We start from the raw sequence: 25,871 nt of genomic DNA, 5'->3' as shown, positions 1-25,871 counted from the left end.
TTTGTCGGCCATTTGCAGAGAAATTTCAGTGGGTTTCAACTTATCCAACTCAAGTCTATGATAAAGAGAGAGTGGCATAACACTAACACCGGCTCCAAGGTCACATAAGGCGGTTCTTACGTAGTTTCCTTTAATGGAGCAAGGTATAGTGGGCACTCCGGGATCACCAAGTTTCTTAGGAGTTCCACCTTTGAAAGTGTAATTGGAAAGCATGGTGGAGATCTCAAGATCTGGTATCTTCCGTTTATTAGTCACGATATCTTTCATGTACTTGGCATACGGAAACATCTTGAGCATATCAGTTAACCACATCTGCAGAAAGACGGGTCTTATCATCTCAACGAAGCGCTCAAAATCCTCATCATCCTTTTTCTTGGATGGCTTAGGAGGAAAGGGCATAGGTCTCTGAACCCATGGCTCTCTTTCTTTACCATGCTTCCTAGCAGTAAAGTCATTCTTATCGTATCTCTTAGGTTGTGGATTATCAGGATTAACCGTAGGTTCAATCTCCACATCCTCACCATTGCTAGGATGAGCATTATTATGAAAATCACTGTCCACATTGTCACCAGGTTCATGTTCATCACCTGATTGTGTTTCTGCATCAGACGCAGAAATATCATTAGGTTCTTCAGGTGTGATAGTATTTGGTGAACTGGTGTGCAGGTTTCTATCATCCTTCTTCTTCTCCTTAGGATGACTAGGTGTATCAGCATTGATTCCTTGAGAATCTTGATCAATTCTCTTAGGATGACCTTCAGGATACAAAGGTTTCTGAGTCATTTTGCTTCCTCTAGTAATGACTCTGACAGAGTTGTCATTTAATTCATTGAGCAGGTCATTCTGAACTTTAAGTACTTGTTCTACCTGAGTAGTAATCATAGAGGCATGTTTAATTAGAAGCTTCAGAGCATTGACATTTCTGTCTACACAAGCACTTAAATGGCTAAGCATACGAGTACTTTGTTCCAAATGTCTGCTAACATAATCATTGAAACTCTGTTGTTTGGCAACAAAGTTGTCAAATTCATCAAAGCATAGGCTAGCAGGTTTATCAAAAGGAATATCACTCTCGTCAAACCTACACAGAGAATTAACTTCTACTACCTGTATCGGGTTATCGAGACCATGGATCTCTTCGATAGGTGGTAGATTTTTCACATCTTCAGCTCTAGTGCCTTTCTCTTGCATAGATTTCTTGGCTTCTTGCATATCTTCAGAACTGAGGAATAGGATACCTCTTTTCTTAGGAGTTGGCTTAGGAGGTGGTTTGGGAATAGTCCAAGCATTATCGTTGATCAAGAGGTTATTCAGTAGAGTCTCAGCTTGTTCTACAGTTTGTTCCCTAAAAACACAACCGGCACAACTATCTAGGTAGTCTCTAGAGGCATCGGTAAGTCCGTTATAGAGGATATCAAGTATCTCGTTCTTCTTAAGAGGGTGATCAGACAAAGCATTCTGTAGCTGGACGAGCCTCCCCAAGCTTGTGGAAGACTCTCTTCTTGGAGTTGAGCAAAGTTGTATATTTCCTGCAAGGCAGCTTGCTTCTTATGGGCAGGGAAATATTTCTCACAGAAGTAATATACCATCTCCTGGGGACTACGCACACATCCAGGAGCAAGAGAGGTGAACTAGGCTTTAGCATCATCCTTTAGAGAGAAAGCAAACAACTTAAGGATATAGTAGTGGCGAATCTTCTCCTCATTAGTGAAAAGGTTGGCTATTTCGGATAGTTTGGCAAGATGGGCTATGACTGTCTCAGACTCATAACCGTGAAAGGAATCAGATTCGACTAGAGAGATTATCTCAGGGTCGATAGAGAATTCATAATCCTTATCGGTGAAAAAGATAGGCGAAGTGGCAAACTTCGGATCATTTTTCATCCTAACTTCCCGAGATTTTTCCTTACACTTGAGAATTAATTTCTCAGCGTCATAGGCATCCTTACATGCAAGAAAATCCTCAGCTATCTGTCCCTCCATAACGTAACCCTCAGGTATATCAGGCAATTCATATCTAGGAGAGCTAGATCTAGCAGGAGCAAAAGCAGGTTCTATCTCAATAGCATCGGCAATATCAGAAGCATCACGAGCATTGGCAGTAACTCTAGCAATATGAGCATCAAGGAACACTCCTAGTGGAACATCAGGCAAAGGAGTATCTCTAGCAGTATCAAGCATAGCATCATCAGGCAAAGTAGCATCTCTAGCATCATTAGGCAAAGCAGTATCAAGCATAGCATCTCTAGCAGTATCAGGCATAGTATCAAGCATAGCATCTCTAGCAGTAGTATCACAAGAATCATCAAGCACATGCGACATATCAAGATTTCTAGCAGGAGGTGATGTCACAAACTTACTCATAACTGAAGGTGAATCAAGTGCAGAGCTAGATGGCAATTCCTTACCTCCCCTCGTAGTTGAGGGCAAGACTTTGGTCTTCAGATCCTTCAGATTCTTCATAGTGATCAGCAGATATAAATCCCAAGTGACTCAGAGAATATAGCAATACCTCCCCGGCAACGGCGCCAGAAAAATGTTGACGTCAGCTGTGCTTCCCTAGCAATGGCTCCAGAAAAGGGTTGATCCTGCAATCTCTGGCGTTAGCTAGACAAATGCTTATAACAACGAACCTTCTCCTGCAGCGGCACCAGAAGAATGCTGAAAGCACTCCCCAGTAATGAGACTAGAAGAATGTTGTTGATGGCCCACCAGCGCGTGGGTTCGTAGCAGTTTTCGAGGGTAGAGTATTCGACCCAATTTGTTGGTTTACCAGTCAGGAGGTGAGAGCATACTCTCAAGTATTAGCAGCTGAATTTGTCAGATTCAACCACACCTGAAAGATTACTATCTTCAAGCAAAGTAGTAACAACAAAGTAGCGAGTAACAACAGTGTAACGAGCAGTAACAGTGGCAAGGAACAACATTAGTGACAGCAGTAGCAAGTAGCAACAGTAGAAAGCGATAGTAGTAGCAAGACAAGTAACAACAGTAGTAACAATAGTAGCAGCAGCAGAGCAGGACAAGTAACAACAGTAGGACAAGCTCGTAAGCAATGGGTCGGTGATTTGTTTGGATGATATTCATCATGCAACAGCTATAACATGGAGAGATATGTGGCTAGGTCCCGTTCGTCAATGTGATGTAGGCATGCATTCCGTGTGTCGTCATACATGCTTAGGGAAAAGAACTTGCATGCCATCTATTGTCCATCCCTCCCGTGGCAGCGGGGTCCAAAAGAAAACTACGGGATATAAGGTTCTCCTTTTAACAAAGAACCGTACCAACGCATTAGCACTTGGTGAACACATGAACTCCTCAAACTATGATCATCACCGGGAGTGGTTCCGGTTATTGTCACTTCGGGGTTGCCGAATCATAACACATTGTAGGTAACTACAACTTGCAAGATCGGATCTAAAACACACATATATTGGTGACAACATAATAATTTCAGATCTGAATCATGGCACTCGGGCCCTAGTGACAAGCATTAAGCATGGCAAAGTAGTAGCAACATCAAATCTCAGAACATAGTGGATACTAGGGATCAATCCCCATCAAAACTAACTCGATTACATGATAGATCTCATCCTACTCATCACCGCCCAGCGAGCCTACGAATATATTACTCACGAACGACAAAGAGCTTCATGGAATTGGAGAGGGAAGAAGGTTGATATGACGATGGCGACGATTTCCCCTCTGCGGAGCCCAAGACGGACTCCAGATCTGCCCTTCACATGAAGAACAGGTGGTGGCGGCGCCTCCATATCGAAAATGCGACGAAAACTTCTCTTTTTATTTTTTCTGGGACGAAAGACAACTTATAGAGCTGGAGTTGGGGGCGGCAGGTGCCTGTGGGCCCCACAAGCATGCCCACTGCCACCAGGGGGTGGTGGCGGAGCAGGGGCTTGTGGCCCACTGGCCCACCCCCTGAGGTGGAACTTGGTGCAGGTATTTTTGATATTTTCCAAAACTGCTCCCCGTAAATTTTCAAGACGTTTGGAGAACTTTGATTTCTGCACAAAAATAACACCAAGGCAATTCTGCTGAAAACAGCGTCAATCCAGGTTAGTTCCATTCAAATAATGCAAATTATAGTCCACAACAAGGGTAAAAGAGTTTGGAAAAGTAGATACGTTGGAGACGTATCACATAACATATGCTCAGTCATGGTCAAAGGGCTGCTTGCCTTGGTCAGCTAGGTATCCGGGGTCTTCGAGGTCTTCCGCTCCGATTCCCTCGTCACACGGATTTTCTATCATCGTTAAAAGATAAAATAAGAAATATCTCACTCCAAAACAGATCACAAAGTCATTTTAAAATTTTTGGTTATTTTTGACAAATCTAGGTTGTTATTTAAAAATATTTGCCTCTGATTCCAATGAAGGAATATTTTTAAAATCAACTAAACAAAAGCAAAACTATTCCAATTTAATCCTTTTTTTATTATATAACAGAATAGTTTCTGCAAAAATTCAACTAATGATTCTATTAAATACTACATATTTTTAGAATAATAACAGTGGAAAAATTATATTTTTACACTGGTTAAATCTTTTTATAAAAATCTTTGAAAATCCAGTTTTTAAAATAAACAAAAAGGGCTACAGCCCGTGGCCTGGTTGGCCTCGGACTGGGCTGGCCCAAAGGCCAGCCAGCTAGCCTGCCCAGGCACGCACGCCGTCAGGTTTGAACCTGACGTGCGGGACCCTGCGGTCAGCAGCTACGGGCAGCGAGGGAGAGAGAGATGGGCCACCGACAGTTGGGGCACACCTCTCCGAGTCGTCTCCTACCTCTGGCCAGAGAGGAGGAGGAGCACGCCAGCGTGGCTACCGACGTCCTCCGGCCCTAACGAAGACGGAAATGGGTCCGGCTCGTCGTCGCCTACCTCTGGTGGTCGGAACAACGACGGAGAGGCTCAGGTTCACCAGCGACGAGGAGGCCGCTCATGTCCCACAAGCGTATGGGATCGCAACAGTTTTCGAGGGTAGAGTATTCAACCCAAATTTTTGGTTCGCGCGACGGGAAGCGAAAGAATATTCTCAAGTATTAGCAGCTGAATGTGTCAGATTCAACCACACCTGAAAGATTAGTGTGTGCAAGCAAAGTATCAATAGCAAGGTAGTATGATAGCAACAGTGTCAGAAATGATCTGTTGACGGCAGACTATTCCTAACTGTTGTATCAATGGCGCCAACACGTTGACGGGGGATTATTCTTGAAAAGAACGCTTCCCCGGCTACGGCTCCAGAAAAGTCTTGCAACAAGTAACAGCGAAGCAGCAAGGAATAGCTGTAGCAGCAACAACAAAGTAACAACAGTAGCAACAGTAGTAGCAAAGTGGCCCAATCCCTTTTGTAGCAAGGGACAAGCCTAGACAAAGTAACGTAGCGAGGACTAGTAATAAAAGACTCGCAGGCAGTGGATCGGTGATGGATGAGTATGACGGATGTGATTCATCATGTAACAACTATAACACGGAGAGATATGTAACTAGCTCCCGTTCGTCAATCTAATGTAGGCATGTATTCCGTATGTTGTCATACGAGCATAGGGAAAATAACTTGCATGACATCTATTGTCCATCCCTCCCGTGGCAGCGGGGTCCTAATGGAAACTATGGGATATTAAGGTTCTACTTTTAATAAAGAACCGGACCTACGCATTAACACTTGGTGAATACATGAACTCATACTATGGTCATCTCCGGGAGTGGTTCCGGCTATTGTCACTCCGGGGTTGCCGGGTCATAACACATAGTAGGTGACTACAATTTGCAAGATAGGATATAAAACACACATATATTGGCGACAACATAATAGGTTTAGATCTGAAATCATGGCACTCGGGCCCTAGTGACAAGCATTAAACATAGCCAAGTAGTAGCAACATCAATCTAGAACATAGTGGATACTAGGGATCAATCCCCGTCAAGAACTAACTCGATTACATGATAGATCTCATCCAACTCATCACCGTCCAGCAAGCCTACGATGAGATTACTCACGAACGATGAAGAGCATCATGGAATTGTTGATGGAGAAAGGTTGGTGATGACGATGGCGACGATTTCCGCTCTCCGGAGCCCGAAACGGACTCCAGATCTGCCCTCGAGATGAAGAACAGGATGTGGCGGCGCCTCCGTATCGCAGAACGCGATGAAACCTTCTCTCTGATTTTTTTCCGGACGAGACGGAAGATATAGAGCTGAGTTTGGGGGCGGTGGTGCCACGCGGGCCCCACAAGCCTGCATGGCGCGACCATAGGGGTGGCCGCGGCCTGTGGGCTTGTGGCCCACTGGCACGCCCCCTCCGGTGGATCTTTGCGCACGTATTTTTCTTTTATTCCAAAAAAAATCTCCATAAATTTTCAGGACATTCTGAGAACTTTTATTTCTGCAGAAAAACAACATCATGGCAATTCTGGTGAAAACAGTGTCAGTCCGGGTTAGTTCCATTCAAATCATGCAAATTAGAGTCCAAAACAAGGGCAAAAGAGTTCGGAAAAGTAGATATGACGGAGACGTATCAACTCCCCCAAGCTAGCCTTGCTTGTCCTCAAGCAACTCAGTTGAAAAACTGAGAGAGACAAAAGAAAAACTTTGACGAACTCTGTTTGATCTTGTTGTTGCAACTATGGCTAACTGACAACCAGAATTTCAGCAAGATCACAAGAAAACAACATAAGCAAATGACATCTAGGTCTCACGGTAAACTCATATCAATGGCATAATCAACTAGCGAGCAAATAATAATAAGCCTCAAATGTCAATACTTCAATCAAAACAACATGAAGCAGTACGAATAGATGGTATCTCGCTAGCTCTTTCTGAGACCGCAAAACATAAATGCAGAGCACCTTCAAAGATCAAGGGCTGACTAAACATTGTAATTCATGGCAATGAAGATCCAGTCATAGTCATACTCAACACAGTTAAAAGCAAAGCATAAAAATGATAGAGGTGCTCTCTAATTGGTGCTTTGTAAGAGGAGGATGACTCAACAGGAACATAAATAGACAGGCCCTTTGCAGAGAGAAGCATTGATTTGCAGAGGTGCTAGAGCTCAAGCTTTGAAAACAGAGAAAATAATTTTGGGTGGCATGCTTTCATTGTCAACGCAATGACTAAGAGTTCTCAGCATCTTCCACGCTACACATTCTATAGGCGGTTCCCAAACAGAAAAATAAAGTTTTGACTCCCCCACTACCAATCAATCACACTCCACGGCTAGCCGAATCCTCGGGTACCGTCCATACCAACATCAATCCTGGGGGAGTTTTGTTTGCAATTATCTTTTCGATTTGAGCATGGAACTGGGAATTCCAATTACCATCCCCTTTCTCGTGAATGATAGTGAATAAGCACATATCGAGGATAACACGCCTAGCATGGAAGATACCAATAGCCCCGTGTCACCACATGAGCGGTTCGGGCATGCAAAACAGATTATTTCTTGAAGATTTAGAGAGTGGCACATGCAAATTTACTTGGAACGACAGGTAGATACCGCACATAGGTAGGTATGGTGGACTCATATGGCACAACTTTGGGTTTATGGAGGTGGATGCATGCTGATGCAACAAAAGACCTTCCAACGGTGCCAGAAACACGTGCTGACGGGAGACTGTTCTTGATACTCCTCAGCAACGGCACCAGGAATCCTTCTGCTACGGCTACGCCTTTAGGGACTTCCTAGTCAAATATGCAAAGTATTTCCTCGTGGCCTTTGAGCCTTGCGTTGGTGTTCCCTCGAAGCAGAAAGGGTGATGTAGCACAGCGATGGTAAGTATTTCCCTCAGTTTTGAGAACCAAGGTATCGGTCCAGTGAAGGAGTATCACAAGTGCGTGCACAAACACAAAAAGCTTGCTCCTAACGCTATGAAGGGGTTGTCAATCCCTTATAGATTGTTTGCCAAGTGAGAACTGAAAGCAGCAAAGTAACAAAGCAAAGTAAAAGCAGAGGTGTAAGCGATAGGTGTGAATAGACCTGGGGGCCGTAGTGTTTACTAGTGGCTTCTCTCATGAAAGCAAGTAGACGGTGGGTGAACGAATTACTGTCGAGCAATTGATAGAACCGCGCAAAGTCGCGACGTCATCTATGGCAATGATTATATCTATAGGCATCATGTCCAAAACAAGTAGACCGATACTTTCTGCATCTACTACTATTACTCCACACGTCGACCGCTATCCAACATGCATCTAGTGTATTAAGTCCAAAAGAACAGAGTAACGCCTTAAGCAAGATGACATGATGTAGATGGACAATCTCATATCTACGACAAGCCCACCTTGTTACCCTTGATGGCAACTACATGATGTGTGCCTTGCTGCCCCTACTGTCACTCGGAAAGGTCACCACACGGTAAGAACCCAAAACCAAGCACTTCTCCCATTGCAAGAATCATAGATCTAGTTGGCCAAACAAAACCCAAGACTCGGAGAGACTTACAAGGATATCAAATCATGCATATAAGAAATCAGCAAAGACTCAAATATATATCATAGATAATCTGATCACAAATCCACAATTCATCGGATCTCGACAAACACACCGCCAAAGAGGATTACATCGGATAGATCTCCATGAAGATCATGGAGAACTTTGTATTGAAGATCCAAGAGAGAGAAGAAGTCATCTAGCTACTAACTACGGACCCGTAGGTCTGAAGTGAACTACTCACGAGTCATTGGAGGGGCGATGATGTTGATGAAGAAGCCCTCCAACTCCAAAGTCCCCTCCGGCAGGGCACCGGGAAGGGTCTTGAGATGAGATCTCGCGGAAACGGAAGCTTGCGGTGGCGGAAAAGTGTTATCGTGGACGCCCTGATTTTTTCTGGATTTTTAGGGAATATATAGGACAAAGACCTAGGGCAGGGGAGCGCCAGGGAGGCCACATGCTTGGTTGCCGCAGCCTCCCCCCTGGCCGCGGCAACATGGCCTGTGGGCTCCCTGTGGTCCCACTTGCTTGGCCCTCAAGCCTCCTGATCTTCTTTCGTTCTGAAAAAAATCATTTGGGGGATTTTTTTCCGTTTGGACTCCGTTCCAAAATCAGATTTGAAAAGAGTCAAAAACACAGAAAAAACAGGAACTGGCACTTGGCACTGAGTTAATAAGTTAGTCCCAAAAAAGATATAAAAGTTAAACAAAACATCCAAAGTTGACAAGATAACAACGTGAAACCATCAAAAATTATAGATACATTTGAGACGTATCAAGCATCCCCAAGCTTAACTCCTGCTCGTCCTCGAGTAGGGAAGTGATAAAGAATGAATTTTTGATGCTTTCATGCTTCCTAGCATAGATGTCCTTTGTAACTCCTCTTATGTGACGTGAATGTTCAGATCCATTAGATTCAAAACAATAGTTTGCTATTGACGTGGAAACAATAATACTTCAAGCAAACTAGCAAAGTAATCATGAACTTTCAAAATAACAAGGCCAAAAGAAAGTTATCCCTATAAAATCATATAGTGTGGCTATGCTCTATCATCATTGCACAACGAATTTAAATCATGCACAACCCCGGTATTGGCCAACTAATTGTTTTCACACCTTTACTTTCTCAAACCTTTTCAACTCTCACGCAATACATGAGCGTGAGCCATGGTTTTAGCACTATAAGTGGCGTGGAGTGTGGTGGAGGTTGCAAGAAAAACAAGGAGAAGATGATCACATTAACTAGGCATATCAATGAGCTGTGGAGATGCTCATCAATAGATATCAATGTGAATGAGTAGGGATTGCCATACAAATGATGCACTAGAGCTAAGAGTATGTGAAAGCTCTTAAAGAAAACTAGTGGGTGTGCATCCAACTTGCTTGCTCACGAAGACTTAAGGCAATTTTGAGGAAGCCTATCATTGGAATATACAAGCCAAGTTATATAATGAAAATTTCCCACTAGCTATATGGTGGTGACAAAACGAGAGACTCTCAATCATGAAGATCATGGTGCTTAATATGCACAAGTGTGGAAAGGTGGTAGCATTGTCCCTTCTCTCTTTTTCTCTCTTTTTTGGATGGGCTCTTTGGTCTTTTTTTTATGGTGGGCATCTTTGGCCTCTTTTATTTCCTCACAAGGGACAATGCTCCATCAATGATGATCATCACACTTACAACTGAAAACTTAGAGCAATGACGACTCTATATGGAATGCCTTCGGTAGTGTACCGTGACAATGATCTAGCATGGCATAGACATAAATGGAAACATTATGCTAGCTATCTTACGATCATGCAATGACAATGTAGACGTGGTGGCACATGTCATGGTGGTAGTTGCATGGCAATATATCTCGGAATGACTTTGAAAAAGCCATAATAGGTAGGTATGGTGGCTGTTTTGAGGCAGGCTAATGGTGGGTTTTGTGCACCGGCAAAAGTTGCACGACACTAAAGAAGATAGTGATGGTGGAAGGTGACAGTGCATCTAAACCATGGACTCAACATTAGTCATGAAGAACTCATATGCTTGTTGCAAAAGTTTTATTAGTAATCGAAACAAAGCATTCAACGCATACTCCTAGGGGAAGGGTTGGTAGGTATAAACCATCGCGCGATCCCGACCGCTACATAAAGGATGACAATCAATAGACTAATCATGCTCAGACTTCATCACATAGAGGTTCACCATACGTGCATGCTACGGGAATCACTAACTTCAACACAAGTATTTCTAGATCCACAACACCTTACTAATATAACTTCAATATTACCATAACCACAACTCAAAACTAGTTGAGATGAATCAAACTTCTCTAACTATTCAATGCACATGAAGGTGGAAGTTTTTGTATCCCTTTGGATAACTACCCCTTTTGAGACTACTTTCAAATCATAGATCAACTACCAAGCCACGCACCGCCGTGCTCTAAAAGATATAAGTGAAGCACATAGAGCAAAATCAACTAGCTCAAAAGATATAAGTGAAGCTCGACAAAATCACGGTGAGTGCATCTCTCTCTCTAGGTGTGCAGCAAGGATGATTGTGACACAACAAAAATAAAATACTCCTACGATACAAGACGCTCCAAGCAAAACACATAACATGTGGTGAATAAAAATATAGCCCCAAGTAACGTTACCGATGGATTGAAGACGAAAGAGGGGATGCCTTCCCGGGGCATCCCCAAGCTTAGGCTTTTACGACATCCTTGAATCTCTTGGGGGTGCCTTGGGCATCCCCAAGACTGAGCTCTTGCCACTATTTATCTTTTTGTCCATAAGAACTTCACCCAAAACTTGAAAACTTCACAACACGAAACTTAAACAGAAACTCGTGATAACATTAGTATAAGAAAGCAAACCACCACTTCCTTAGGTACTGTAGCAAACTTGAATTCTACTTACGCTGATGTTGGGTTACTGTATTTTCAATCTTCCATGGATAATACCCCCCGATACTATCCATAGTTTCATCAAAATAAGCAACCAACACAACAAAAAACAAAATCTGTTAACAGCAGACCAGTCTGTAGCAATCTGTACACTTCGTATACTTCTGGTACTTCAAAAATTCTGAAAAATTACGATGGTCTGAAGAATGTGTGTAGAAATCAACTGCAAAAGGAGTCAACTCAAAAGCTCTTACAGAAAATAAAATCAAAATTGTTTTCGTGAGCAGAAAGTTTCTTTCTTTCCCAGCATGACCAAACGATCATCCCCAAGACTAATCATAACGGTTTTGCTTGGCACAAACACAAAAAGAAACACAAAAAACACAATCATAACAGAATTATGAAAGTGTGGAAAACACAAAACAGAAAGAAAAAGGATAGATTCGTCGGGTTGCCTCCCAACAAGCTCTATTGTTTAACGCCCTTAGCTAGGCAAAAGATGATGGAATCACGTATAGTCATCTTTGGTGCTCAAACCATAAGTAGCCCTCATCATAGATTCATAAGGCAATCTTATTTTCTTTCTTGGAATGTGCTCCATGCCTTTCTTTAAGGGAAATTGAAATCTAATATTCCCTTCCTTCATATCGATGATAGCACCAATAGTCCTTAGGAAAGGTCTACCAAGAATAATGGGACATGAAGGATTGCACTCTATGTCAAGTACAATGAAATCCATGGGTACATAGTTCTTATTTGCAACAATAAGAACATCATCGATCCTTCCCATGGGTTTCTTGATAGTAGAATCCGCAAGATGCAAATTAAGAGAACACTCTTCAATCTCATGAAAACCAAGAATATCACATAAAGATTTTGGAATCGCGAAAACACTAGCACCCAAATCACACAAAGCATTGCACTCATAGTTTTTGATCTTGATTTTGATAGTAGGTTCCCACTCATCATGAAGTTTTCTAGGTATAGAGACTTCTAGTTCGAGCTTCTCTTGAAGAGATTTCATCATAGCATCTACGATATGTGCGGTAAAGGCTTTGCTTTGGCTATAAGCATGTGGATAGTTTGCAATGGATTGCATCAAAGAAATGCATTCAAACAAGGAACAACTATCATAATTGAATTCCTTGAAATACAAAGTGGGAGTTTCATTACTACCCAAAATTTTGATTTCTTCTACTCCACTCTCCACACCTTTATCATCAAGATAGGTGCACTCCGAATCATTGGGGCATTTTTCAACCAAAGTGGATTCATATCCAGCCCCTTCATCAATAGGTTTGACACGTGAAAACAAAGATTCAAGAGGAGACACACCAAGCACTTTAAGATCTTCATGATTTGCATCACTAGAACGCACCCTTTTAAACCATTCATGCCTAGCGCGAATTTGGGCGGTTCTTTCTTTGCTCTCATTCATGGAGACACGCATAGCTTTCAAAGTTTCATCCAAGTTGACCTTGGGAGGAGCACATCTAACTTTCAAAGCATCAATATCACAAGACATCCTATCAACGCTCTTAGCCAAATCGTCTATTTTGAGTAGTTTTTCCTCTACGGACGCATTGAAAATCTTTTGAGAGTTGATGAACTCTTTGATATTACTCTGTAAATCAGAGGGTAATTTGTTGTGATTTCCATAAGTGTTGTTGTAGGAATTTCCATAATTGTTAGAGGAGTTACTAGGAAAAGGCCTAGGTGTTGGGGCATAGTTTATGCCTAAGCAATTTTGGTGATTGATGACAGTACCGTAAAGGACTAACCATATGTGTTAAGGTTTCAGATAACACACGTCAATGACACAAGACGACACGCCTCCTCATTCATGGAACAGAAGCACGACGCTCTCTACGATTCTGTTTATTTGAGTCATAGGAAAGCCATACTATTAAGAGGGGAACCGTAGTGGAAAGGTTTGGGTGGAATCTATCTTTGCACGCACACACTTCACATATTTTCCCTTACCTTCATCCTTGGAGCGGCCCCCGCCACTGTGTTTCTTTCCTCCTAGCAAAATGGTCCCCAGCGGTAGTACCACTAGGATGCTAGCGGTAGTACCGCTGCAGCCAGCGGTAGTACCGCTGGCTGGCGGTAGTACCGCCCCTGGTTAGCGGTAGTACCGCTCCAGGAGCTTAGTACCGCCTGCCTAGCGGTAGTTCATGGACGGACCTTTTTGCGAAGACTTTCTTGGCGGTGGTAGTGCTTTTGCACTACCAGGGGCCCAGCGGTAGTACTGCTAGTTGGCGGTAGTACCGCCCCTTGTCAGCGGTAGTACCGCTGGAATGCCAGTGGTAGTATCGCTGCAGCCAGCGGTAGTACCGATGGAGCTCGGGCAGAGAGTGGGAAAACGGTTGGATTTTCCCCCCCACTATATAAAGGGTTCTTCTAGCTGTGGAACCTCATCTCTTACCTCCCCAAGCTCCATTGTTGCTCCCTAAGCTCAAAAGTGCCCGATCTCTCTCCCTAGCCAATCAAACTTGTTGATTCTTTGGGGATTGGTTGAGAAGGCCTAGATCCACACTTTCACCGAGAGAAAAGTTGATTCCCCCACCAATCCCTTGCGGATCTTGTTACTCTTGGGTGTTTGAGCATCCTAGACGGTTGAGGTCACCTCGAAGCCATATTCCATTGTGGTGAAGCTTCGTGGTCTAGTTGGGAGCCTCCAAGCTTTGTGTGGAGTTTGCCCCAACCTTGTTTGTAAAGGTTCGGTCGCCGCCTTCAAGGGCACCTATAGTGGAATCACGGTACCTTGCATCGTGCGAGGGCGTGAGGAGAATACGGTGGCCTTAGTGGCTTATTGGGGAGCATTGTGCCTCCACACCGCTCCAACGGAGACGTACTTCCTGTCAAAGGGAAGGAACTTCGGTAACACATCCTCGTCTCCATCGGTTCCACTTGTGGTTATCTCTAGCCTTTAGTTTGTGTATGCTTATGTTGTCAACTATATCTTAGTTGTCTTAATAGCTCTCGTTGTTAGCTCCATTAGGGTTCACCTCATTGTCGTAATATTTGTGAACCCATATGTTGTTTACCTTAACTTGCTAAGATTAATTAAAAAGTGGTCATTGTCTATTCACCCCCCCTCTAGTCAACCATATCGATCCTTTCAATTGGTATCAGAGCCACGTCTCTTTATTAAGGGTTTAACCACCCGAAGAGTATGGAAGGCGAAGAGGGAATTAACCATGGGCAACCCGAGGCCATGGACTTGACTTCGGTCATAAGGGACGACTTGAATACGGCTATGGCCGCCCTCAATACGTCCTTGACGAACGAAGTCAAGACCATGCTTAAAGAGTTAATTGAGGGATTTAAAAGTTCACCCGAACCGACTATAGTGGTTAAACCCACCGTCCCCGATTCGGAGGCCAACTCCTCTAAGGAAGCGGCTAAAGGTATGCGACCTTCCTCATCTCACGAAAAGGATGGGACTGGAACATATGCCTCAATTCCACCCCCCATGGTCTATGGAGGATCCGTTCCCGCACCTCGTCTTAATCCTGTTGGTCCTCCTCCTAAGCTTGTGAAAGGTGACTTTGCTAACTGGGTATTTTCTATTAAGTCTCATTTGAATCACAGCTCAACAAACTTGTGGAGAATCATCGAGCAAGGATATTATCCCCATGATCCAAGCAACCTCACTCCAAGAGAAGATGCAGACAATCAATACAATCACTCTGCTTTGTTTATTCTCCAGTCTGTAGTGCCACCTGAACATCTTCCTCACTTGCGTCCTTTCACTTTGGCCAAGGATTGTTGGGAGCATATTATGGTGTTGTACAAGGGAAGCTCAAGCACTCAACGATCCAACTATGAAGTGATACTTGATAAGGCCGATGAGTTTGTGATGAAGGAAGATGAGGACCCTTGTGATCTCTATCGGAGGGTGACTGCTATTGCTGTGGCACTCAAGGATCATGGGAGCAAGGATGTGGATGATACATGGGTCAAGCGCAAGTTCCTTAAAGCCATCATGCCGTTCAACAAAGCCATGTCATCTGTCATTCGTCAGCGGCCAGACTTCCACTCCTTGTCTTCCAGTGAGGTGTTGGATGAATTCATTGCAATGTCAATCATGAACGAAACAGCCGACAATGCACTTGCTCGTGTTCGATCAAAGACAACTTCACCCAACCTTGCGTTGAAAGCAAAAGCAATGCTTGAAGAAGAAGAAGAAGATGAGGAAGAGGAGGGCTGTCCTGAAGACACAAAGTATGCCTATCATGAGCACATGGCTCTTGCATCAAGGCAATTCTGGGGCAACAAGAGGAACTCAAGACCCACCTTCACCAAGAACAACTCGAGTGGATTCAAACCCAAACAACGAGTAAGGACATGTTATAACTGTGGTAACGTGAGTCACTTCGTGGCCGAATGTCCCTATGAGAAAAGGGAAGACAACGGAGGCAAGCTAATTCGAAAAGACAAAACCAAATCATTTCCAATCAAGAACAACTTTGTGAAGAAACCTCACCCAAAAGGGATGGTGGCCCTTGAAGAGTATCCTTCCGATGATGATGATGATGATGATACAGTGGCAACGGCAACTGTTGCTATTGCCACTACCTCTCCCCAGAAGGTGTCTCTCTTCAAAGCCCCCAATGAGAACCACATCACCAAGGGCCTCATGGCAAAAGGTATCAATCAGGTAACTCCCATCATTAAGACCAACATTGCTTCTGCTCCTTCATTGTTAAATTGTGTTGAAGATAGTGATGTTGGGGAACTTAATGAGCATGATCTTGACAAGTTTCTGTGCACTATTAAGGGAGAACCCAAGAAGTACTTTGTTGCTCTCTTGGAACAACTGGGCGAGGCCACTGACCTCATTGAGTCTCATGAGGAGACCATCTCCGAGCTTCAGGGACACAGTCGTGACTATGCCGATGAAATTGACGAATTATCTAATTCTCTAGAAGAAGAACGCACTCTTCGGTTGGCTCTTGAGGAGTCATATAACGATGACTGCACTAAAATGCAAAAGAAACTAGATTATGATGTTGTTCTTACTCGTATGCTTAAGTCTGAAAAGTATGCTCTTGGGGTTGGTCATGACAGACTCAAAGAGGAGTTTGACACACTTGACAAGGCCCACAAGGTCTTGAAAGGTGCTCATTTCTCTCTGAAAGAGTCTCATGATCAACTCCAAGCAAAGCTTACCAAGGAGATCTCTACTTGCCCTCCCTTTGTGTTAATTGATAATGCTTGTGCAACTAACCCTTGTTGTGAGCATGTACATCTTGTGGAGGAAAATGCCAAGTTAAAGGAGAAACTTGAGAAGGGCCTTGTGGCATGCATACAAGGTGAGAAGAGTCTGAACGACCTCTTGAGCACTCAAAAGGGTGTTGTAGGAAAGGAGGGACTTGGACTTACCTCCAAGTCAAAAGGTAAAAGGAGGAACAGGAACAAACGATCTACCACCCTCATGGACATCTTTGTCAAAGAGGGTGAGGGGACTCAGAAGGTGAACAGGAACAAGGTGGACTATGGAAACCTCAAGAAGGGCAAAACTATTCCTCCTAACACAGCCGGCAAATTCAATTCTTCTTATGTCTTATGTTGTGCTAGTGATGGGCATGTTTATGCCAGATTTGTTGGTTCCTACGATGAGGATATTGAATGGGCTATCTGGGTTCCTAAGACCCTTGTCTCTAACATGAAAGGACCCATTAAAAATGGGTACCTAAAACCAAGCCTTGATCTATTGCAGGAGTTTGCTTCCGGTGGGGTGTCATGGTTGCTCGATAGTGGAGCAACAAATCATATGACCGGAAGCAAGGACTTAGTGGTGGATGTGCATCCTTCTCCATCTATGCCCACCCATGTCCAATTCGCCGATGCATCCTCTTCAAAGTGCCTGCATTGAAGGAAAGATTCATGAAACTGCTCATCGTCCAACGACTCTTATCTACACTAAGAGGCCATTGGAACTTCTCCATATGGATCTGTTTGGTCCTCCATCATTTGATAGTCTTGGAGGCAGAAAGTATTGCTTAGTGATTGTTGACAACTACTCAAGATATACCTGGGTATATTTCTTTAAAAAGAAGAGTGAAACTCAACAAACGGTCATCAACTTTGCTAATGAAGGGCAACGTCAACATGAAGCAAAGATCTTGATGATTAGAAGTGACAACGGCACCGAGTTCAAGAACTACACCTTAGATGAGTTTCTAGGTGATGAGGGATAAAACACAAATATTCTGCACCATATACCCCTCAACAAAATGGCGTGGCAGAAAGGAAGAACCCGACATTGATAGACGCTGCAAGGACAATGATGGCAGAATTCAAATCTCCATATAACTTCTGGGCAGAGGCCATCAACACAGCATGTCATGCATCCAATCGGCTCTACATCCGCAAAGGCTTGAACAAGACTCCGCATGAGATTCTAACTGGAAGCAAACCCAATCTCAAGTACTTCCGGGTATTCGGTTGTAAGTGTTTCATTCTCAAGAAAGGTGCACGGTTAGCTAAATTTGATTCTAGAGCACATGAGGGTATCTTTGTTGGTTATGCTACAAACTCTCATGCTTACCGTGTCCTCAACAAGTCCACCGGACTAATTGAGGAGACGTGTAACGTAGAGTTTGATGAAAATAATGGCTCCCAAGTGGAGCAAAGTGGTCTTTGTGATGTAGGTGATGAAATTCCTCCCCAAGCCATAAGAAGAATGGGGATTGGTAAAATACTCCCCATTGAGGAACCCCTTGTGGCCGAAGGAGAAGGACAATGCTCTACTCAAGTGGAGCCATCACCTCCACAAGCCCCACACGTTTTCGATGAACAAAGAGAAGACTCTCAACAAAATATACAAGCTCAAGGTCAAGATAAATTGCCCAACAATGATGATGTGTCTCAGGATATTCAAGCACTACCCCAAGACTCCGAACCTGCTCATGATCAAGATCAAGTGCAACCCCGAGATCCAGACCAAGTAGAAGCACAAGATCAAGATCAAGAGCAACCACAAATACAAGAACAAACTAGTGAACCTGCTCAAGTCGAAGGACAAGATGATCAGGAGACTGTCTCACAATTCCCTTCTGGAGCACCAACAGCCGGCTCAAGATGCAAGGGCAAGCAAAGAAAACAAGTCGATGCTCCCCCGTTATCTAATGAAGAACTCTTGGAGCGTTGAGCAGCCAAGATTGCGAACAAGCTGAGAGTCAAGTCACATCTTATGAAGAATGTACTTGGCAGTTTAAAAAGGGGAGTATCCACCCGTCAACAGATTTGGAATTATTGTGAGCATCACGCGTTTGTCTCATATTGTGAACCTCAACAGGTATAGGAAGCGCTCGATGATGAGGATTGGCTTACGGCCATGCACGAAGAACTTAACAACTTCGAGCGCAATCAAGTCTGGGATTTAGTGCCTAGGCCAACGAAGGAACATAATGTCATCGGGTCCAAATGGATATTCAAGAACAAGCAATATGCCAATGGGATTGTGATTCGAAACAAGGCAAGATTGGTGGCTCAAGGCTACTCCCAAGTCGAGGGTATCGACTACGGTGAAACCTTTGCCCCTGTTGCTCGTCTAGAATCTATTCGCATGTTGCTTGCATTTGCTTCTCATCATAACTTCAAATTACAACAAATGGATGTGAAAAGTGCCTTCCTTAATGGTCCTTTAAATGAGTTGGTCTATGTCAAACAACCCCCAGGATTCGAACATCCCAAGCTCCCCAATCATGTGTACAAACTTAATAAGGCACTCTATGGTCTTAAACAAGCCACACGCGCGTGTTATGAGTATCTTACTGAGTTGTTACAAGATCGTGGGTTTGAAATTGGGAAGATAGATCCCACTCTTTTTACTAAGAGAGTTAAAGGGGATTTGTTCATATGCCAACTATATGTTGATGATATTATCTTTGGCTCTCCTAACATTTCCTTCAATGAAGAATTTGCTGCACTAATGACTGAGAAGTTTGAGATGTCCATGATGGGAGAGTTGAAGTTCTTCCTCGGGTTCGAGATTACACAAGGTCTAGAAGGGACATTCATCAAACAAGCCAAGTACACTCAAGACATGCTCAAACGGTTCGAGCTCGAAGATGTCAAAACGGTCAAGTTCCCCATGCCAACAAGATGCAAGCTTGACAGTAATCCCAATGGTAAAGCAGTGGATCAAAAGGTATATCGCTCCATGATTGGATCCCTCCTTTACCTTTGTGCATCTAGACCGGATATTATGTTGAGTGTAGGGATATGTGCACGGTTTCAGTCCGCACCAAAAGAAAGTCATTACATGGCTGTTAAGCGAATCTTTCGATATTTGGCTCATACCCCAAACTTTGACCTTTGGTATCCCAAAGGAGCGAACTTCAATCTAGTTGGCTATTCTGACTCAGATTGGGCAGGAGATTGTGTGGAGAGGAAGTCAACGTCTGGAGGATGCCAATTCCTTGGTCGCTCATTGGTAAGTTGGTCGTCAAAGAAGCAGAATTGCGTCTCCTTATCATCCACCGAAGCTGAGTATGTGGCAGCTGCAAGTTGTTGTGCACAATTGCTATGGATGAGGCAAACTTTAAAGGATTATGGTGTCACTTGTGACAAAGTGCCTCTTCTATGTGACAATCAAAGTGCTATCAAGATTTCCCTCAACCCAGTGCAACATAGCAAAACCAAACATATTGATATTCGCCATCACTTCATTCGTGAACATATCAAGCTAGGTGATATTGAGGTTCACTTCATCCACATTGAAGAGCAACTTGCAGATATTTTCACTAAGCCTCTACATGAAGCAAGGTTCCGGGAGTTAAGGCATGAGCTAAATATCATTGATTCAAGTAATGTGGATTGAAACTAGGCATGTTGCACCTCACTTTGCATTCCATCTTGGTCTAGATGTAGGCATGGACATAGGGGGAGTGTTGTTCTCTCAATGAACTTTCCCTCCCCCCATTATGCATAAATCAATCTAGTCTTTGACTTTAGACATTGTCAAATGGCACTTGTGCTTCAAAGACGAGCATTGGTCATGAACCCAAGGATAATTCTTCGCGGTGTCATACCATTGTCTCAAACATAGGTGGCCTCGGCCACCGCCCCTCCCACCTTTCTTTCGTATAGAAGAAAGGAGATACAATGACAAGTCAGTACATATTTCTAGGTGCTATTTTTACTTACTTGTCATTTGCCCAAGTTCTTCACTTATCCTAGGCCGCGTTGTGTCATGTGCAGCGGTAGTACCACCAGGGGTAGCGGTAGTACCGCCAGGACCCCAGCGGTACTACCGCTAGGGATAGCGGTACTACCGCCAGGATTCCCATCTAACACGACCTGCTAGGAAATTTTTAGGGCTGTCTCAAGGGGGAGCGGTACTACCGCCAGGACCCCAGCAGTACTACCGCTGCATCCAGCGGAGCTTTGCCCGACTTGCCTTGCCCAACGGACATTCGAGGTTGCTTGGCACCCATATTCTGAGGACACTCTCGTGAGTACTTCCCTGGTTCTCCGCACTTATAACAGATCACCTGATTGGCATGTGGTGCAGCATTGTTAGCTGGACCACCATAGGTTTTTTCTAGAGGGTTGGTATGATTCGCCTCAGGCGCCACATAGGATGGCCTCGGGGTATATCTTGGCGGCACAGAGCTATTTGGAACCCACAGCCTGCGTTTTGGGATTGCGGAACTAGATGATGAGCCAGAGTCACGGGAGTGCTTCTTCGTGGCTTCATAGTCGGTATGAGCAGTCTCGGCACTGATCGCCTTGTTGACAAGAGCTTGAAAGCTTGTACATTCGTGGAGGCGCAGGTCACAACGAAGTTCAGGGCTCAGACCCTTGCGAAATCTTGCTTGCTTCTTGGCATCAGTTGACACCTCTTCAGTTGCATAGCGGGCGAGGTTACCGAACTCGCGGCTATAAGCATCCACGGTCAATATTCCCTGGGTGAAGGCACATAATTCCTCTCTCTTACGGTCCATGAGACCCTCTGGAATATGGTGCAGACGGAAGGCTGCACTAAAGTATGCCCATGTGGCTGCTGGTCCGGGAGGACGCATGGCTTCAAAGTTCTCCCACCACAGATTGGCGGATCCTTCCAGAAAGTACGCCGCAAAGGTCACCTTGTCGGCCTTAGAAACATTTGCAGAGTGGATCTTGGGTGATATACTGCACAACCAGTCATCCGCGTCGAGAGGATCGACGGAGTGATGGAACTTCTGAGGATTCAGCTTCGCGAAGTCATTGAGGGACACTGCATCATTCCTCGGCCGACGAGTCGTATTTTTCTCAATATGCTCTAGCAGACGGTTGGTTTCTCTTTTATTTCTTTCCGCCTCAAGCATAACTTCCGCCGTAGAAGGCGGGTGAGGCAGTTCCACCTGCGATGCTTGACTACCCTCTCCCTGCTCATGGGAAGGGGCACGGTTCAACCTGGTGAACACCATCATCATAAACAAACTCACAGCTTAGACCAATATCAACATCAATACTAACTATGGATTAAGAATGCACTGAACACATCGAATGCGTAAATGAACATCCGAACAACATGGTAACAAGCAACTGCTATTTATACACCATGGTTCATACACACCATTACATAGTTCAGTACAAACTTAACCGAAGAGCAAACTACTGAAAAGATGATACTACTCATCATAATCTTTCCAGGCTTCCTATACATTATTTATCTATGCCTCCGGAATTCATCTCACGACATAAGCATACTCCACAAGACATACAGGACTGTGGAAGTACAGCTACTACCATACTACTCTTCCACTCACGGGTTTAGGCATCCGCATAAAACATCTCATAAAGGTTGCCTCCATGGACTGGGAGCTCAACCTGTGGATCAGGAAATACTCGAGCCTGAGACCCCTCGGAACCGTAAGGACACGGGTGTGGCCTTGGTCCCCTGACTGGTGGTCGTAGAGGTCCCCGGAGAGGGGTGACTCCTCCTATAGTAGGCCAGTCAACATGAGCCGGAAGATGGGTTCTAACAGGGTTCAGCATCTCCATATCTCCATACCCTGTCTGGACTATAGGTGCCAGCTGTGTCAAAGCCGTCCACGGGCAGGCATGTGCAGCATAGAGCTCCATACGAAGGGCACGAGCATCCCTGTCTCTATTCTCTAGCATCTCAGCGGTGGACTGCAACAGCGGATCCTCCATAGAGGAATCAAAGTAGACCCCACTGAGGTATCCTTCTTCTCCTGGCTGAGAGGCAGGAGCATAGCAGAACTCTGAATTCTGCAGCAGTGTATGTCTGGCCCTCATAATGGTCAACATTGAATAGGCAGCATCTTGTACAGCCATGTCAACAGTAACCCCCAATCCATAAGACCAATGGATCGGCTCCTCGGCTCCAGGGTAATCTGGGAATACCCTAACAGTGCACAGATACTGACTTTGATTAAAATCCCGGTACTACTCCTTCACTGTATACTCTGGGTATCAGCGGTAACCGGCTACTCACATCATCCTTACTAGCATAGCCATGTGACCCGGCAAATCAATGCACCTAGTCAGACCGACCACCTGACGAGAAGGACGGGAAGGCATCTGAAAAAGAGAGCAATGCAAAGGCATTAGACCTCTGGAGACACAATTGGGCAGCATAACGGTTGTAAATGCTCAAAAACAATTTTGAGACATCCCACAAAGGATAGGATAGCATAACCACTCAACTATCAAGTTCAATTCCATGGTCATCAAGACTTACTTTCTTTCCCTTGGAATAAAAGAAACCCGGAGTAACTCTCGACTCGTTGTCCTATAATCTACCGATCAGCAATACACGATCCTGAGAGAAAGATAAGTAACCTAGTTCTTAATCCCCGCAGAAAAGATGAGGATGACCAGAATAGAATGACCTCAGGAGAGAAGCAAGAATCTTATGTTCCCTTCCACAAACAATTCCCTTATATATAACTAAACCAATTCTAGACTCAACTTCAACCAGTTTGGCTTAGTAATCCTACAGTCAGTCAGGCTCTGATACCAACGATGTCGGGACCCCGATCCTAAGCCATAGGAATCCAGCTTGTAACACACCACATCTCTTTGCGGTCTCACACACGGTTATCCCCACGGCTGCAGCCTTACCTTAGTCGGGACCATTTGCGCCTCTTGACTCGAGTATGCAATTGTGTCGCTAGCATTCCGATGTCAAAGAACCCGGATCGACATGTCTAGTCATAAACTCAAGTGGCAGTTCCGTACACGGACAGACATACATGACCCAGCAAAGCAGGTGTCGATCATCAGCGAGTGTAGACGAGTCATAGAAAGCTACAAAGACTCCATTACACCGCGTGACATTTCCCCAAAGGGACAGACACAACAGCTAAGAAGGACACATGCCGGTCAACCAATGTGTCCGGAGCAGTAGCGAACTACCATGGCTCGGTGGAATCACAAAGGAGTATTTCCCCGTAAGGAGTGCTACTAAGGCATACAACTAGGTGTTTGAACCCCATGCATATCAAGTACAACACACGTACGCATGGCATATCGATATGCATAGATACATCGATGGCATCATGATAACCCACAAGTATAGGGGATTGCAACAGTTTTCGAGGGTAGACTATTCAACCCAAATTTTTTGGTTCGCCAAAGGGGAAGCGAAATAATATTCTCAAGTATTAGCAGCTGAGTTTGTCAGATTCAACCACACCTAAAAGATTAGTGTCTGCAAGCAAAGTATCAGTAGCAAAGTAGTATGATAGCAACGGTGTCAGAAACGATCTGTTGACGGCTGACTATTCCTAACTGTTGTATCAATGGCGCCAGTAAGTTGCACGTGGGCGAGTAACTATTCTTCCCCGACAACGGTGTCGGAAAAGATCTTGCAACAAGTAACAACGAAGTAGCAAGGAACAACAGTAGCAGCAGCAGCAGAGTAACAGCAGTAGCAATAGTGGCAGCAAAGTGGCCCAATCCCTTTTGTAGCAAGGGACAAGCCTAGGCAAAGTAATGTAGCGAGGACCAGTAGTAAAAGACTCGTAGGCAGTGGATCGGTGATGGATGAGTATGACGGATGTGATTCATCATGTAACAGCTATAACACAGAGAGATATGTAATTAGCTCCAGTTCATCAATCTAATGTAGGCATGTATTCCGTATGCAGTCATACGTGCTTAGGGAAAAGAACTTGCATGACATCTATTGTACATCCCTCCCGTGGCAGCGGGGTCCTAATGGAAACTACGGGATATTAAGGTTCTCCTTTTAATAAAGAACTTGATCAACGCATTAACACGCGGTGAATACATGAACTCCTCATACTATGGTCATCTCCGGGAGTGGTTTCGGCTATTGTCACTCCAGGGTTGCCGGGTCATAACACATAGTAGGTGACTACAACTTGCAAGATAGGATCTAAGACACACATATATTGGCGACAACATAATAGGTTCAGATCTGAAATCATGGCACTCGGGCCCTAGTGACAAGCATTAAGCATAGCCAAGTAGTAGCAACATCAATCTAGAACATAGTGGATACTAGGGATCAATCCCCGTCAAAAACTAAGTCGATTACATGATAGATCTCATCCAACTCATCACCGTCCAGCAAGCCTATGATGAGATTACTCGAGAACGATGAAGAGCATCATGGAGTTGTCGATGGAGGAAGGTGGATGATGACGATGGCGACGATTTGCCCTCTCCGGAGCCCGAAACGGACTCCAGATCTGCCCTCCAGATGAAGAACAGGATGTGGCGGCGCCTTCGTATCGTAAAACGCGATGAAACCTTTTCTCTGATTTTTTTCGGGCGAGACAGAAGATATAGAGCTGAGTTTGGGGGCGCTGGTGCCACGTGGGCCCCACAAGCCCTCACGGCATGGCCTAGGGGGTGGTCGCGGCCTGTGGGCTTGTGGCCCACTGGCACGCCCCCTCCGGTGGATCTTTGCGCATGTATTTTTCTTTCATTCCATAAAAAATTTCCGTAAATTTTCAGGACATTCTGGGAACTTTTATTTCTGCACAAAAACAACACCATGGAATTCTGCTGAAAACAGCGTCAGTCTGGGTTAGTTCCATTCAAATCATGCAAATTAGAATCCAAAACAAGGGCAAAAGTGTTCGGAAAAGTAGATACGACAGAGACGTATCAACTCCCCCAAGCTTAAAGCCTTGCTTGACCTCAAGCAATTCAGTTGACAAACTGAAAGAGACAAAAGAAAAATTTTGACGAACTCTGTTTGATCTTGTTGTTGCAATTATGTCTAACTCATATCCATAATTTCAGCAAGATCACAAGCAAACAACATAAGCAAATGACATCTAGGTCTCACGGTAAACTCATATCAATGGCATAATCAGCTAGCGAGCAAATCATAATAAGCCTCAAATGTCAACACTTCAATCAAAACAACATGAAGAAGTACGAATAGATGGTATCTCGCTAGCTCTTTCTGAGACCGCAAAACATAAATGCAGAGCACCTTCAAAGACCAAGGGCTGGCTAAACATTGTAATTCAAGGCAATGAAGATCTAGTCACAATCATACTCAACATAGTTAAAAGCAAAG

This window comes from Hordeum vulgare, chromosome 5H (assembly GCF_904849725.1).
Source record: "Hordeum vulgare subsp. vulgare chromosome 5H, MorexV3_pseudomolecules_assembly, whole genome shotgun sequence".
Taxonomy (NCBI): domain Eukaryota; kingdom Viridiplantae; phylum Streptophyta; class Magnoliopsida; order Poales; family Poaceae; genus Hordeum; species Hordeum vulgare.
This window is presented reverse-complemented; position numbering follows the sequence as displayed.